The 14,897-nt window shown below is 35.6% G+C and overlaps 1 protein-coding gene and 1 long non-coding RNA gene across 6 annotated transcripts in view; one reads left to right on the top strand and one right to left on the bottom strand.

The window, feature by feature from the left end:
* The window catches only part of LOC140636712 (uncharacterized), a 118,081-nt gene that overhangs the window by 2,201 nt on the left and 100,983 nt on the right, over positions 1 to 14,897 (bottom strand). The window contains exon 8 of the long non-coding RNA XR_012033919.1: positions 10,074 to 10,207. This is a non-coding gene — a long non-coding RNA (uncharacterized lncRNA). The remainder of the gene's footprint in view (positions 1 to 10,073; positions 10,208 to 14,897) is intronic.
* Positions 1 to 14,897, top strand: part of TBC1D32 (TBC1 domain family member 32) — a 211,736-nt gene that overhangs the window by 131,399 nt on the left and 65,440 nt on the right. The gene's annotated exons all lie outside the window — the stretch shown is intronic.

Genomic DNA, 14,897 nt, shown 5'->3' with positions numbered 1-14,897 from the left:
ATTTACCAAAAACTGCGATGTTATTTTTGTGCTTTTGTGGTTATAATTTGAAAAAAGATAAAGTATTATTATGGGAAATTAGTACAATTTTTCATTCAGCTTATGTATGTGAATACATTTATGCCTGTTGGTTTGTAAATTTTTTACTAAATTATTTGTTATGATACTGAATGATTCTTATCAGAACCCTTTTTGGTTTAAAAAAGGAATTATGATTTTTAATGAATTCTAGATACATAGGATTTTATTCAGAGTAATATTTTTTAGTATGCATGCCATCCATAAGTTCTGTGTCCTCAAGACTTGAAATATAAACATAATGAATAATAAAAGTTCAGATATCTACTTTAGAGGAGTTTATAAACTTTTGGAGAATACATTCAAGTAATTAGATAGCTGTATGATAGTGCAGTGTGTGATAGGAACTAAATAGACAAATGTGTAGCCTGCTAGTAGCATACATGCAGGACACTTTTAAAGGAAGTTGGTGTTTGAAGCAAGGCTTGAAATAGGTGTTTTTTTGGGTAATAGAAGAGCATTTTTGATAAAGGAAAACAGAAGCTTGAAAGGAGCAAATTATATTCAGAGAACTGTGAGTAGTTCAGGATGTCTGGGATTTGGAATGTGAGGACAAGAGAGACCAGAAGTAAGATAACTGGTGGTAAGCCACATTTAGCCATAAGGGCAGTGTAGCTCAAGACTTTATTGTGAGAGCAATGAAAATGCAAACAGTTTTTATTTATTTATTTCAAAGTTTTTATTTATTTATTCATGAGAGACACAGAGAGGCAGAGACATAGGCAGAGGGAGAAGCAGGCTCCCTGCAAGGAGCCTGATGTGGGAGTCAGTCCGAGGACCATAGGATCGCGACCTGAGCCAAAGGCAGACACTCAACCGCTGAGCCACCCAGGCATTCCGCGAACAGTTTTTAGATTAAGGAATTCTAAGATGAAATATGAAGATATATTATCGAACTATTTATTAATTTGAGAAGTTAAAGCTTCTATCAGGGTAATCTTTAATAATATCAAGGTTGCACTGGAAAAAATAGCATGTATAAGATTCATTTAATATAGTTAAGATTTTATGGAGTGATTGTTGAAAAAATATTTCTGTATGAGACTGCATCTGTCTTTTACTTTTCCCTACGTTTTCTTGCTTTGAAACAATTAAGAGCAGCCATCAATTGATATGTGTTGTTTTTGTTTCTAGCTAGTGTTTGAGATTTTTTATTACATTTCTCACAATTGCATAGAAACAAAAATTGTGCTTTGTTTTTTTATTTCTATCTACTTAGAGGTTAGGGAAAGAGAAAGAACATGAGGAAGCTTTTTAAAGTTTTTTTTTTTTTTAAGATTTTATTTGAGAGAGAGTATGAGCAGGGGGAGGGAGAGTGGGAAGGACAGAGGGGGAGGGAGAAGCAGACTCCCTGCTGAGCAGGGAGCCCAGCACGGATGCCAGGCCCCCAGGACTGTGACCTGCGCTGAAGGCAGATGCTCAACCAGTTAAGCCCCCCAGATGTCCCTAAGGTTTTTAATATTTGTCTTTATAATGCACTAAAATTTTTGCTTTTGTTTTCCTCTTGCAATTCTATTGCTTTCAGAGATGTGTGAGTAGATAGGAAGTATTTTTCAAGAAGAAACTCTTGAGAGAGTATCGTTTTGGATACTTTACCCCACTGACTCACTTCTTGCAGTGAACCCAAACCTTTCTCAATATGTTACTGTCATGCTTTCCTATCCTACTTTCAGTGTTCTTAATGCCTTTATATTTTGTCATTCTTGTTGTAGGTTTCATCATTTATTTGCCCCCTCATTCCTTTATTTAACATTTTTCTCAAGTGCTAATTATCAGGTGCTTCACTAGGCATTGGAAATAAAATGATGTACCTTTTCCTGATCTTTTCCTTGTTACAATAAAGCATTGTTCTTTGCTAAGTTTCACTTGGAAACACATGTTAATTTTTTGAACAACAAATTCATTATCAGTTTTATTATATATGACTGCCATATTTGGTAATTTGATTCTTCAAAATAGTTTGATTAAAAAAATATTCCCTGGGACACCTGGGTAGCTCAGTGGTTGAGTGTCTGCTTGTGGCTCAGTTCGTGATCCCAGAGTCCTGGGATCGAGTCTTCAATCCAGCTCCCCATAGGGAGCCTGCTTTTTCCCTCTGCCTCTGTCTCTGCCTCTCTCTCTGTGTCTTTCATGAATAAATAAATAAAATCTTAAAAAATAATCCTTATCTTTTTAAATAAAACAAGGCAGGGCAGCCCCAGTGGTGCAGCGGTTTAGCGCCGCCTGCAGCCCAGGGTGTGATCCTGGAGACCCGGGATCGAGTCCCACATCGGGCTCCCTGCATGGAGCCTGCTTCTCCCTCTGCCTGTGTCTCTGTCTCTCTCTCTAGCTGTGTCTCTATGAATAAATAAATAAAATCTTAAAAAAATATATATATTAAAAAAAAATAAATAAATAAATAAAACAAGGCAGACAGAAATAAGAAAAATAAGATTAAATGGACACTTCCTAAAAAGGAAGGATATATCATCAATTCCTAGGAATTATTGCTCAGAGGAATATAATTTTACTCCTTGCTCTACTCTTGAGAGCTGCTTAGGAAAAGGAGTAATAATAGCATCTCTGTCCCGCCCAGAAGATCACTGCAGATGGTTATTGACGTCAGGCGGGTCCATCATACTGTCGGGCAGTCCTGTACTGCATCCCCACGTCTGAATTCTCCCACTCTCCTCTTCTCTCTCATCAAACCTTCTTCACCTCATCCCCATTCATCCTGTCAGATGATAATTTTGTTTTCCAGGTTACCAAGGAAATAGAAACAGAAACAGCTTCCATGTGTTGCTGATAAACACCAGCTTACTCAGCTGCATCTATTTCCCATTTCATGTTTTTGTTACTATGAATAAGCTGCCAGTGCTACTTAGGAAGGCCAACTTCTCCAGCCGTGCACTACCTTCCGTCCTCTTCTCAAATATACTGCTTCTAACAGTTCCTCCTTTTCCTTTATTACTGCTTTTTGGGGGTGTTGGGGGCAGGTCTCCATTGTAGCTTTTTTGTGAACTAACAAGCAATACTGTTAATTCTTCCATATTTAAAACATCTTCCTTTGAACCTACTTTCACTTCTGTCCTTTTTTGGCAAAATTCTTTGAAAGCGTTGTCTAATCTTGGTGTTCCAGTAACTCCTTCCATTCTCTCTTGAACCCACAGAGCTAGCTAGGCTCTCACCTCTACCATTTACACTGTGATTAAATCCACTGAGTAGATCAGTCCTCATCCTACTAGACTTAACATTATTATTCAACATGTTCACTCCTACCCTTTCTTTTGAAACACTTTCTCACTTGGCTTTTAGAAAATACATGATGTGATTTTCCTTCTGTTTATTCTGGCAAAATTCTTTTGTCTCCTTTGTTTGATCTTTCACTTTTCTCTAACCTCTAAACTTTGGAGTGCCCCGGGCTCAGTTATTAGTTGCCTGTTTTTCTAGCTTTACTTACTCTTGAGAACATCTCATCTTATGACTAAAATACAGTCCAATAGTCTGTTGGCTGTCAGGTTTATATCTTTAACCCCTACCTCTCCTCTGAACTCTGCATTCATATCTAATTGCCTACTTGGCACCTCTGCCAGGAGGGTTAATAAGCACATCAAACCTAACAAGTCTGAGCTAAACTTCTCATACTCCCTGAAAATCTATTCCTTTGGTATTCCTACTCATTTCAGAAATGGCAATTTTGGCTTCCAGTTCTTTAGGCAATAAAACTGAAAGCATTCTATGACTTCTCTTTGTCTTCATACTCACATCTAACCTGTCAGCAAATGCTCTCGACTCTGCCTATCTGAAATCACTTTCACTCATGCACTACAGCCCTCATCTCTCACCTGTATTATTGCAGTAATCTGCCAAGTAGTCAGTGTGTTCTCAGTACAACCATCAGAGTAATGCTGTTGAAATGTGGATTGCATCACATTACTCCTCACACTGAAATCCTCCAGTGGCTTCCCATAGCTAACAGGGCCGAGTACATTTGTGACTTCATTCCTGTCAATGCTGTGTTTTAACTTCAGTACCATTTTAAACCTTTTTATTTAATTCCACATTTCCCCACCATATTGGACAGTTCTCTTTCTGTTTGCCCTAAAATGCAAGTGTTTGAGACATTATTCTCAATTTAATAACAGTACCTAATACTTTCTCCTAATAATAGGGTCCTGGTTTTTGTTAAGCAGGAGAAAATGATGTAGGCACCAGTGGATAGGCCAGGATGTACATCACAGAGCTATCTCTGTGAACTCAATGAGGAAAATGGAGCCAAATGCATTTATAACAGGTATAAAGCTAAATTAAAAGTATGTTTCTGGTTAAATACAGGTCAATAAATGAAACATTGTACAATTTTAAACACATTATGTTTAAGCTTTCCATTTACTTTTTTGATTTGAAAGTAATGATTCATTGATTCTGATAGGTGTTATTTTAGTTGTCATTGGCACTGCAAAATTTTGGGATATCATTTCATTGTTGTGGGGAAAAAAATCACTCTGGTTGTGTGCACATGGTGACATCCTCTCATTTGTCTCCTAGCTTCTACATTTATTCTTCTTGCTACAGTTAGCATCTCTTCATCTGTTAAATTGCCTCTTGTTAGCTCATTGGCATTAGTGTTTAGCTATTAGATAATTTATCTTCATCTGTAAATAAGAATCTTGAGACATCATCTGGTTCAGTTATTTTTCTTTGTGCACTGTTTTAGAGTCATCATGCTAAAATGTAAAAGCCTTGTAAAAACTAGTGATTAACATTATCTATTTGTGTACATATATGTAATTATGTTTATACATGTATAAGCGTGTTGTGTATATATGCGTACATGTGCATCTGTGTATATATAAGTGATATATAAATAATCTTAGACACATGAAAACATCCTCTTCCATGTGGTAGAAATGACTTGGGATATCATCTTTCTGTTACTCTAGAGTTTAAATAAATAGGTAGAAGGTTGTGAATGTAGTAACTTACTATTACCTGTGTAGCAGGTAAAAATGAAAGGGGAATAGGAGAAAGGAGATTTGTACTGTGTTTAAAAGCCAGTACAGGTTTGTGCAATCAGGAGCTGCTAAAGTGAACTACTGGAGATTGACTCATAATGTCTTTTGTATATGAAACAGATCATGAGATAAACAAAACCTGATTGGTTTCCTGTGCTAGACTTAGATCTCCCAGGAGTTACTGTTGCACCCCTACTTGGCCAGTCTTCTCTACTGCATTCCATTTTTGTGTGTTCAGGACAAGACTTCTTTCTCTAAAGAGGAACAGAAATCCAGTCCTTTCATACTGAGAAATAAAAATGGCTTGAGGGATTAAATAGCATGCTCTGGTTATTGGAAGCATTAGGGAGACATCTGAATGTGAGAAATGTTCTGTCCTTTCTAGCATCCTGTATTCATTTCATTTTTAAATTACTTTTATAATGTTTATTCAGACTGAATTATAAAATAATCAGCAATCTAGATTACATCCATATTCTATATACTGTAGAATACTACTACTACTGTGCAATACCTATCCTTATCAGGAAATCTTTGGATCTGTATTCACTCAGCGGGGGCTGGTATCTTCAAAGTAGAGAGTAAGTTTTTTGTGTCATGGCTTGTATGTTTCTAGTATTCCAAGCACAACACTGACTCCAGGGCCACTGGCAGCATGGCTACATGGCATTGGTTCTCTTTGATCTTAGAAATTTGAATGGCTACTCATTGAGAGCCTCAAATAAATTAGCAAATCCTAATAGAAGTGAACTTCTGCATGTTCCTTGCAAGTCCTGCATCCCCACTCTTTACCTGTATATCCCTTCAAAGACCTTTCCTTAAAAAACAAAAAACAAAACAAAACAAGAAAAGTTTACCCCCTTTGGGCTTTCTAAGAAGTAAACAAAGGAACAGCTAATGTGAGCCAGCTGTATAAATAGATGTGTCACTTTCTGATTCTTTTCTCTCCCTTGCCCTTGACTTTATTTCATGACCTTGCTCTCTGTTAATTGTCCTACGTACTGTGGGTCTTATTGTTTTGTTTTGTTAACCATGTGGGTCTTACTGTTTTGTCTTGTTAAAAACTTTATTGAAATGTAATTAACATACTATGTAATTCATCCATTTAAAGTGTACAATTCAGTGATCTTTTTAAAGTATATTAATAGATGCACAGCCATCACCACAAACAACTTTAGAACATTTTTACCACTTCAAAAAGAAAACCGCTATTCCCTCTTCCCCCCCTTCCCTCACCAGCCCTAAGCAACCACTAATCTACTTTCTGTCTCTAGAGCTTTCTCGAGTTTGGACTTTTCATATGAATGGAATAGGTTAGTGTGTAGTATTTCTTGACTGACTTTTTAACTTCGCATGTTTTCAAGGTTCATCTCTAAGGTTCATTCATGTTGTAGCATAGGAAAGTACTTCAGTCCTATTTATGATTAAATAATATTCCATTATGTGCATATACCACAATTTATTTATCTGCTGATGGACACTTGGATTGTTTCCACCTTTTGGCTATTATAAATAATGCTGCTATAAACATGTACAAATTTCTACATGAATATGTTTTTATTTCTCTAGAGTATATACCTGGAAGTAGAATTGCTTAGTTATATGGTAATTCTGTGTTTAATAGTTTGAGGAACTGGCTCACTGTTTTCTAAAGCAACTGCATCACTTTACCTTTTCACCAACAGTATTATAAGATTCTCGTTTGTCCACATCATCATGATCATGATCATGTGTTATGATCTGGCCATCCTACTGGGTGTGAAGTGCTACTTCATTGTGGTTTTGATTTGCATTTCCCTGATGATTAGTAATGCTGAGTGTCTCTTCATGTTATATGTCTTCCTTGGAGAAATGACTATTCACATCCTTTGCCTATTTTATAAATTATTTGTCTTTTTGTTATTGAGTTGTAAGAGTTCTTTATGTGTTCTAGATATAAACCCTTTATGGGATATATGATTAGGGATCTTCTTTCGAATCTTAGAATACATAATAGTTTATGCCTCTGGGCCTTTGCTCTTGATATTTCCTTTTCCTATAGTACTACCTCCTCCTCTTTACCCAAGTAGTGCCTTCTTAACCTTTTATGCTAAGTCTGAATGTTACTTCTTCGGAGAAATTATCTCCACCATGTCTAAAATATACTTCTTTTTTTTTAAGATTTTATTTATTTATTTATGAGAGACAGAGAAAGAGAGAGAGAGAGGCAGAGACACAGGCAGAGGGACAAGCAGGCTCCATACAGAAGCCTGATGTGGGACTCAGTCCAGGAACCCTGGGATCACACCCCGAGCTGAAGGCAGACTCTCAACCACTGAGCCACCCAGGCATCCCTAAAATATACTTCTTCCTTTACTTCTGTCTCTCTTGCTTCCTATGGGTTCCTCTAACAGCACTGTACTTTACTGAGTTTGTATTTGTTTACTGTCTGCTGCCCTATAGTGTAAGTTCCATGAGACAAAAATGCCATCTGCTTTAGGTAGTAGACAACAATAAATGTCTATTGAATGAATGGATGAATTAACATTGAATTTCTTCTCCCTTTGTATTTCCCATCATCAGACTCTATCTTCCAAATCTTTGTCAGTGGACATTGGGAATTCCTTTTGGGCTAATACATAAATTTAGAAATTTTTACTCATACCTAGAATAATCTCTGATCTGACTCATTTTTTAGAGCATCAATAGCTCTGCAGTTAGAAAGCCCCTTGAGCTAGACTTCTGTGTATATCATTTTTGAAGTAGACACCTTTATTATAGTTATTTTATCATTTACAAAGTGGTACTTTACGTTTTTATAGCACATAAAAGGTATACATTGTTAGTGTTACATGTCATTTTTTTCCACAATTGAAAAAAATAAGCAAAAAAAAAATTTACAGCCTTTATCCTGTGATTACTTCAAATTTAATCTTTTGTAGCTTTAGTATCTTAACTTTACTGCTTCCTCTGCTGCATTTTTACTTACCTGATAGGAAATTGATTTTCTGCCTGGCAAAACATTCTTTTTCAAATACTATATGAAGGAGTATGTTTCATGGTGAAAATCATTCCTTTTAATGGAATGCACCACATAATGTTAAAATCTTTATAGTCTGATTGTTCAGATATTTTTAATTGGATATTTTTAGATGGCATTATGCCTATATGAGAAAACAGATCATTTTAAGGTTCATAATATGTGAAACATAACTATCTGTGATATCTTCCCCCCACCCCAACATGAAGTAATTTTTCTTTTTCAAGTTAAAGAAAGAAGGAGGGAGGATATTGAAGTGAATTCAAGTTAAAACTTGCTTTTCAGTTTGTACATTTTCAGCTCTGAATGAATTCAGTATAAAATATATGTTGAATCATTAGGTTCCATGTACTGGTCAAATGCCTGTGAGGATCATATTCTGTTCTTAGTGAAAAACATGAATCTAATCCACTGTATTAAATCTATATTATTCACATAGATTTGGTACAAAAGCATAAATGAAAATGCAAACCATTGGCAATATTTAATAGTATATTGAGGGGTAGAAAAGGCTTTTTGAAGTATTATATATAATTTATTAATTGTAGACTATTTATAAAATAATCTTTGCAATGTATTTTGTTCAATAGAAAGAAACAAATATTAATAGAGAAGGTTTCTATATGAGAAATGGAACGAAGCACTAGAGTACCATGCCATATTCTCTTCCTCTGGAGTTAGGCCTTGTGCAGTGAGTGAGCAATAAAGTTTATTGGTTTTGTAGTTCTATTCTTATGATGCCAACATACTTGATCCTAGCTCTCAAGACATGCTGGTATTTAAAATCATTTGGATACTGTTTGTTCTGATTTTAAAAGCTTTTTAAATTATGTCTTGTACATATGGTTAGTCTACAAATATTTTTAGTGATGAATTCTCTCTTTTATCAACTACTTATTTAGGCCTTTATGTCAAATCAGACATTTTCTTATTCTTTTTTCTAATTGTTTTTAACCTTTATGAACATTTATTTTCTGCAGATAAAGGTAAATGACTTTTTTTGATATTATTCTGTTAACTTATGGGACTGGGAGTATGATATTTTGGTTTCTTTTCAGTGTAGTAAATCTTGAGCTGCAGCTGTTGAGATACTTAGTTTACAAATCAGAATAAGTTATTTCTTTTGAATAATAAAACTTATTTTCATGTACTTATTTCTTCATGTTTGAAACACATGTATCTATGGCAACCAAGGGAAACAGATAACCTACTAGTTTAAGTGCAGGTGATAAGGGAAAGTGAATTCTTCATTTCTTGAAAATGTGACTCATTTGTTTTATAGTAATTGATTATCATTTTGTTAAAAAAGGAAAAGGGATATAATTCTACAATGAGGAATAACCTGTATAAAATGTAGATATCATGTGTTAAGAGCTCATGTAGTTCAAATGAAATGTGTAATGAATTTAGATACTCCCAAATTTAGAGATGTACAGAGAACTAATACAGAGAATTTAGGCATCTTATCAATTGCTTCTCACAGACCACTCCAGTCTTTCCTTATTTATTGTAATAAGGGTAGATTGAAATGACTATCTTAAGCTACATGGAAGAAGATAAGCAGAAATGCAAATGAAAAGCAAATATTGCACAAATAAGGTTCAGAATAAGACAAAGGTGATTAAATTAAGCCCAGGAATCTGTTGCTGGTTAGTTTATGAAATCTTTGTTTATTTTGTTTCTTTTGCAGAATCTGTTATGATATTCTATATAAAATGGGTATTCACAATTGCATTTGGGAAAGAAGTACTAGAAGTTTTCTGTGTAAATAGCAGGCTTTTACTGCATTTATATTGAGCTTACTTTTTTCCTCCCTTTGAAACTGTGATTCTTTTTATATTATCCATAATAATCTTATAATCAACGTAACATTCTATGTAATAATCTTTTGAGAAAAAATTATACAGTATCCTCAAGTATGAAAAGATTATAGTGCTTACTATAACAAAGAATTTCAGAATTTAGATATGAAATATTGTTACCTGTGATTGGTGAACATGAAACTTGATGTTTCCCTTTTTTGCCCACATTTTCCTCAGTGATATTAAGGAATGAGTTTAAAACAGTTTTTTTTACTTTCTTTTCCAACTTTGCACTGTCTGTAAATCATAGTGGTCTGAAGGAGCAAAGAGGAGAAGAGCATTTACTCACTAGACACACCAAACCTTTTTTTGGAAAATAAAACAGTCGTTCACCATGGTAACTTCATAACTAGATGTATAATTAATATAGTGAAACTAAATTATAATATGGTACTTTCTCTAAAAATAATACTGTAGGATAAGAATTTTTTAAACCCATTGATATAAAAATGTGAGTTAAGAAAGAAATTGTGTTCAATGTATAGAAGAATATAAACCTGGATTCTCCCTGGTGAAATAAATTGTTTTCTTATTTAACCCTAAGAAGTGAATATTCATTTTATTATAGGAGACTGGATTGTACCCAGAAAGGAGCCAAAACCTCATAAGATATACAATGAGGAGTTAAAAAATCTATACTTTAAAACACTTTACTATAATATTGTGATTAAGGTCCTTTCAAGTGAATAATTTTATACATGCCTATACTTTTACTTATAGTTTATTGAGTTCTTATATAGACTTTATACCAAATTAGGAACTATAATTGCTCTTATTTTAGTGACACTAATATGCTTAGAAGCTTTTAGTCACTGTCACTTTCAGTTATAACTCATGTTTACATAACATGTATATATAAGCAATTTTTATGTACAACAGAATACATCCATTTTAAGAATAGTTTGAATTTTGACATGTCTGTGCACACAGAAGCACCACCATAATCAAATACATAACATTTTCATGACCCCACAAAAGTTCCCCTTGTCCCTTATAGTCAACCTCTCTCTACTTCCAGCCTTAGGCAATTACTGATTCCCCACCCCCCACTACTATTAGATTAGGATTTCTCAACCTCAGCACTATCAATATTTTGGTCTGGGTAATTGCTTGTTGCCAGAGGATGCGGTCCTGTGCCTTGTAGGATTTTTAGCAGCATCCCTGGTCTATATCCACTAGATGCTAGTAGAACTGTATTGTGCTGCCCACTCCCAGGTATGACAATCAGAAATGTCTGTAAGGACTGTTCATGTAACTCCTGGAGAGCAAAACATAGTCCATTTGAGAATAGCTACCAAAGATTAGTTTTTCCTATACTAGTGGTTCATACAAGTAGAATCATATAGGATACTTTATTTGTGCCTGGTTTCTTTCTCCTAGCATAATGATTTTGAGATTCATCCAGTTTGTTACATGTACCCTTTGCTCTCTCTTTTTACTGAGTGGGATTTCGGTATTGATAAGCTGCAGTTTGGTTAAGTTTTTCCAAAACTTTTGGTTTTGTTCACATATTCTTTAAATACTTAAAATACTTAAAAATATATGCTTTTAAATCTTTGCTATTCACATCGCTCTAGTCCTTTAATGCATCTATTAGTTGATTTTTGTACTGGTTATGAGCCACGTTTTCTCCTTTTCTCATGTTAGTGATTTGTTTATTGAATATCAGACATTATTGATTTTACATTGTTGAATGGAGATTTTGTTTTTCTTTAGATAGTAATGGGCATTTTTTTGAAGTGCTGTCAAGTTATTCATGGATCAGTTTGATCCTTCAAGGCTTTCATTATTTGGTTACAGTGTGTGTAGATTTGCCTTTATTGCTAATTTAACCCTATTACTAAGTTGTTATTTTTCTGGCACCTTTAAGCACTCACTACCCTGGTAGTTAAAGGACTCTGCACCCTGGAATTTTGACATCTGCTAGCACAGAGTATACTGTTCATTTTACATCTCCCAAGTGTTTTTTTGTCAAACCTTGTGGAGTTTCAGTCTTAATTTGCATAGTTGTTTATTTTGCAATCAGCTTAACAAAGACATGGATTTCTCTAGTTATTTGTTCTGCTCTTCTTTTCCAGTACTGATCCAAAAATTTTAGCCTCCTCAGTCTCTGCAGTTTGGCTTCTGTCCCTTCAACTTTGCAAGTCCTGCATGGCACCCACACTTTGTGCATAGTGATCTTGAGATTGCCTTCAAGAATAAAAGCCAGTTGTAAAGCTCAACACATTAGTTTCCCTTTTCACAAGTAAATCAGTCTTGTACTGCCCATTGTCCAATGTTTGAAAATAGTTGTTTGTTGTATTTTATTCAGTTTTCAGGTTTTTTACAGCAGGATAGCCACTCTATTCCTCGTATCTCCATCATGGGCAGAAGCAAAACTCTGGGTTTTAATTTTTTGTGTTGTTATACACATAGAAAATTTGGGACAACATCAGATTCATATTTGTTCTACTCATATAATCACTAATTTAAAGTTACTGTATTCCTGAGTACCGTTCCTGTGATTCTGTTTCCTCTTGCCTTATTCTCTATCCAAGGGCCTTTGCTGGTATAACACCATTGGCCTCTCTCTGGACTTCCCACTTACTCTGCATAAAGATAGGAAGAATGTTTGGTAGGGGAACTTGGGAGAAGGTTGCAAAATCTTGGATTTTGTGTATGGTGTACTTTCAAGTTAGCCTATCTTTAGGATATATTGGTACCTTTTAGTTAGGTATATATTTAGACAGCCTTTGGTTGTCTGTCATTGTCTGTGATTGAATAGGTCAGTTCAATTCAGGGGAGACATTTTGAAGTCCTTGTGGCATTTTTTTAAAATTTTTTTTTCAAATAAGTCTCAATTTTAATAAGATCCTCTACATACACATTTGCTACTAAAAATTGAAATAGCACATCAAAAAAATTACAATTTCTGAAAACCAGAAAAATCTACCTTATGCACACCCTCCCCTAATTATACTCTAACCAAACCACCCCAAGTTTTCTGTGTATTCCTTCTGCACAAGTTACTTGGCTTCCGATTTTTTTTTTAATTTATTTTTTATTGGTGTTCAATTTACTAACATACAGAATAACCCCCAGTGCCCGTCACCCATTCACTCCCACCCCCCGCCCTCCTCCCCTTCCAGCACCCCTAGTTCGTTTCCCAGAGTTAGCAGTCTTTACGTTCTGTCTCCCTTTCTGATATTTCCCACACATTTCTTCTCCCTTCCCTTATATTCCCTTTCACTATTATTTATATTCCCCAAATGAATGAGAACATATAATGTTTGTCCTTCTCCGACTGACTTACTTCACTCAGCATAATACCCTCCAGTTCCATCCACGTTGAAGCAAATGGTGGGTATCTGTCATTTCTAATAGCTGAGTAATATTCCATTGTATACATAAACCACATCTTCTTTATCCATTCATCTTTCGTTGGACACCGAGGCTCCTTCCACAGTTTGGCTATCGTGGCCATTGCTGCTATAAACATTGGGGTGCAGGTGTCCCGGCGTTTCATTGCATGTGTATCTTTGGGGTAAATCCCCAACAGTGCAATTGCTGGGTCGTAGGGCAGGTATATTTTTAACTGTTTGAGGAACCTCCACACAGTTTTCCAGAGTGGCTGCACCAGTTCACATTCCCACCAACAGTGTAAGAGGGTTCCCTTTTCTCTGCATCCTCTCCAACATTTGTTGTTTCCTGCCTTGTTTTTTTATTTTTTTATTTTTATTTTTTTATTTTTTTAATTTATGATAGTCACACAGAGAGAGAGAGAGAGAGGCAAAGACATAGGCAGAGGGAGAAGCAGGCTCCATGCACCGGGAGCCCGACGTGGGATTCGATCCCGGGTCTCCAGGATCGCGCCCTGGGCCAAGGGCAGGCGCCAAACCGCTGCGCCACCCAGGGATCCCTGTTTCCTGCCTTGTTAATTTTCCCCATTCTCACTAGTGTGAGGTGGTATCTCATTGTGGTTTTGATTTGTATTTCCCTGATAGCAAGTGATGCAGAGCATTTTCTCATATGCATGTTGGCCATGTCTATATCTTCCTCTGTAAGATTTCTGTTCATGTCTTTTGCCCATTTCATGATTGGATTGTTTGTTTCTTTGGTGTTGAGTTTAATAAGTTCTTTATAGATCTTGGAAACTAGCCCTTTATCTGATATGTCATTTGCAAATATCCTCTCCCATTCTGTAGGTTGTCTTTGAGTTTTGTTGACTGTATCCTTTGCTGTGCAAAAGCTTCTTATCTTGATGAAGTCCCAATAGTTCATTTTTGCTTTTGTTTCTTTTGCCTTCGTGGATGTATCTTGCAAGAAGTTACTATGGCCGAGTTCAAAAAGGGTGTTGCCTGTGTTCTTCTCTAGGATTTTGATGGACTCTTGTCTCACATTTAGATCTTTCATCCATTTTGAGTTTATCTTTGTGTATGGTGAAAGAGAGTGGTCTAGTTTCATTCTTCTGCATGTGGATGTCCAATTTTCCCAGCACCATTTATTGAAGAGACTGTCTTTCTTCCAATGGATAGTCTTTCCTCCTTTATCGAATATTAGTTGCCCATAAAGTTCAGGGTCCACTTCTGGATTCTCTATTCTGTTCCACTGATCTATGTGTCTGTTTTTGTGCCAGTACCACACTGTCTTGATGACCACAGCTTTGTAGTACAACCTGAAATCTGGCATTGTGCTGCCCCCAGATATGGTTTTCTTTTTTAAAATTCCCCTGGCTATTCGGGGCCTTTTCTGATTCCACACAAATCTTAAAATAATTTGTTCTAACTCTCTGAAGAAAGTCCATGGTATTTTGATAGGGATTGCATTAAACGTGTATATTGCCCTGGGTAACATTGACATTTTCACAATATTAATTCTGCCAATCCATGAGCATGGAATATTTTTCCATCTCTTTGTGTCTTCCTCAATTTCTTTCAGAAGTGTTCTGTAGTTTTGAGGGTATAG

The sequence above is a fragment of the Canis lupus genome, chromosome 1 (assembly GCF_048164855.1).
Source record: "Canis lupus baileyi chromosome 1, mCanLup2.hap1, whole genome shotgun sequence".
Taxonomy (NCBI): Eukaryota; Metazoa; Chordata; class Mammalia; order Carnivora; family Canidae; genus Canis; species Canis lupus.
This window is presented reverse-complemented; position numbering and strand designations above follow the sequence as displayed.